This window comes from Abramis brama (genome assembly GCF_963993115.1).
Source record: "Abramis brama genome assembly, chromosome: 6".
NCBI classification, from domain to species: Eukaryota; Metazoa; Chordata; class Actinopteri; order Cypriniformes; family Leuciscidae; genus Abramis; species Abramis brama.
Window position 1 is genome coordinate 20,679,504 of NC_139968.1, and position 2,932 is coordinate 20,682,435.

At 38.4% G+C, this 2,932-nt stretch overlaps 1 long non-coding RNA gene across 1 annotated transcript; it reads right to left on the bottom strand.

The window, feature by feature from the left end:
• Nucleotides 1-1,889: 1,889 nt before the first annotated feature.
• Nucleotides 1,890-2,702, bottom strand: LOC311084148. Its single transcript, XR_014606444.1, has 3 exons — nucleotides 2,600-2,702; nucleotides 2,343-2,478; nucleotides 1,890-2,011 (listed from the first exon to the last, which is right to left on the bottom strand). It is a non-coding gene; the product is annotated as an uncharacterized lncRNA (long non-coding RNA).
• Nucleotides 2,703-2,932: the final 230 nt, after the last annotated feature.

Here is a 2,932-nt window from a genome sequence, read left to right on the forward strand (position 1 = left end):
CCAGGCCGTCTCCAGAGGCCTCCAGCACCCCAGTCCCCTCGGGCAGATCACCGGGCGCAGAGATCGCTCCGTCCCGCTGCGGTTCTGACGCCACAGCGGTCGCAGCATCATCCGCGCCGGCCGCCCTCTCAATGTTCTCCGCACCGGCAGCCGGTACCAGAGCCGGAGCTGGTTTATCTCGCCTCGGGCAAGTTTGTCTGACATGTCCAAACTCACCGCACACAAAGCACTTCATTAACTCTGAACTTATAAATACAGTGTAATCCTTTCCCTCAATACTCAACTTCGCTGACAGATTTAATGGATCACTCTGAGAATTCAGAATCATTAAAGCCTGACGCCGAAACGACATTACGTGTCTAATCTCCGGACTTTTACATCCAAGAGGAATCATTTTAATTGGACTTACTATTTTTCCATACCTACCTCTGGAGTATTTGCTCTAGTTGTTCATTTTTTACAAACGGCGGTATGTTTGATAAAATGACTTTCTTGGCTGGGCTTGACAAAGGCAAAACAGGCACAAAGATGTCTTTGATTATCAACCCTGTTTCAATTAATTCGTTCACCATGCGGCTTTTATAGGCTAAGCCTACTGAATATTGACATATTTCAAGGTGTCATATTGAAGTTAGAAATTCCAGTATCATGACCACTAATTAATGTCCTTCGACAAGGTAAAAACGTGTTAAAAGTAGCTATTTTCTACATAAATCTATGATTTGGTTGAATATTTATTGGTAATACATTAACTATCGCCAGCTAAAGAGTAACTAGTACTCTGAGTAGTTTTTGAGAAGAGTAATTTGTACTTTTACTCAAGTACTTTTTTGAGACCAGTACTTTTACTTGTAATTGAGTATTATTTCAGCAATGTAACGGAAATTTTCAGTACTCTTTCCACCTCTGGTCTCACTTTGCAATGAAGTGGAAAAGATAGGTGTTATGTTTGCGTTCTTGATGGGAGTATTTCTTGTAAATTCTGTTAGATATGAGAAAACAGTTGAGAGCTCAGTCAAACTGGCTCAAACCATCTGTGGTTAGACTTGCCAAAATTGTTAAATAACCTTTGTAGGAAGATTTTACAAAGTTCTTTATTTTACAACTCAAATCCTGGAGACTTTTCCAGGACTGTTTTTATATTTATATTATCATATATATTTTGACCTGTCTGAATTTTTTTTTTTTTTACAAAATAAAATATTTTATGATTTTTTTTAGTTAAAGCAGAACAGTTCATGACATCATTCCTGTTTGGAAATATGTTTTTTTTATTATTATTATTATTATTACTGTCATTTCTAGCAACAGTTTGGGGTATTTCTGTCTTTCCTCATTCACTGAAATATAAGTCTGACTACAGGAATGACTGGAAAGTGAGGGCGTTGCCTAAATAATATATGGTTGTGACAATGAGAACACTGACTATAATTGATGCTTGCCATGTGATACATTTATTGAAAGAAGGTTTATGGAGGAAGAAGAATAAAACAAATCTCCCTTTTTTATTTTACATGTAGACACTTAACATGTCATTTGTTCATTGATCCATTGAATAAATGGTGAAATCTTAGTATACACATTAGGACGCTCAGGATAATTACAGTTAAGAGGGTCATTGAAAGATGTGACGCCAACTGCAGTGTTTCCACAAACCAAAGGACCTCCTGAATCCCCCTGTTAAGAAACACAGATCAACACGTCACTAGTGAAACCAGTCTGTACATTACCATAAAGTCTGTGATTCATCTTTTGTACATACGCTGCAGGATCCACCACTGCCATATGCACAGATCATCTGTGAGGGAAAGAACTTAGATTTCCATCTGCGCTGACAGTCTGCCTGAGTTTCTGTAGTTGTGATTGCCTCCATTAGACGATAACTCTGTGGGCCATCTCTCGTGGCTCCCCAACCGGCAACATTACAGAGAACACCTGCTTCCATGTCTTCTCCTTTCTTTGGTAATGATATCAGTCTAACATTGCTGTTAAGTTGGACTTTTTTCTCTAGCTGTAATTCAAAAATAAAAACATTTTAATAAACAGTCTTTTATAAGACTGAAGTTCAGTGGATTATACTTTTGTGTTGAGTTAGTGACCACAAAAATGCTTCAATGATTTTTCAGGGTTTCTGCCTTTTTTGCACCATTATTTTTTCTATACAGAGCAATTCATTAATAATACAGGGAACAGAGTCAAAGAGACACATGGCCATTTACATATAAATTATTTAAATCACTTCAGTAATGTTTTAGAGATTAAAACATAGTGTTTTGTGCTACTGTTTCCTGACCTCACCTGAGATCTTATTTTGAACAACTAAATGTATAACAGGTTGTTACCCTCAAAAGCATGATGTCATTCTGAAAAGTACTGGGTATATAGTCTGGATGCGAGATGTAGGACTTCACTCTAATGACATCCGAACTCTTGCTGTACCTTAAATCATGAGCACCGACCACAACCAGAATCTCATATCTGTATAAAGAGCATATTGGAAATGTTAATTTATGTCATACAATACACTGTATGGTTGAACTGCAGTCATTATCAGTCAGTTTTAACTCAACATTTCTGTTCACACTAAACAAACTCTTACCCGTTCCTGCACTGTGCAGCAGTCAAGACAAACTCATCGGAAATGAGGAATCCACCGCAGATATGTTCCCTTTTCCCATACGTCTGAAGAGAAACCATGTAAGGTCTGGAGTGGGGTTTGACTTCTATGCCGTTCACTATACCCACAGTCACATGAGCTGAGAGAGAGAGACAATAATATGCTGTTATATAATCAATCTCACCAGTGAAGGTCAGGTGTGGCAGCAGAGAGGCCAGCAGGAGCAGAGAGAAGATGATGATGGTCATGATGAAGACGACGACTGAGCTGAGCTTTCACTGGATAAACATGGTATAAATATACTTTAAAGGTGGG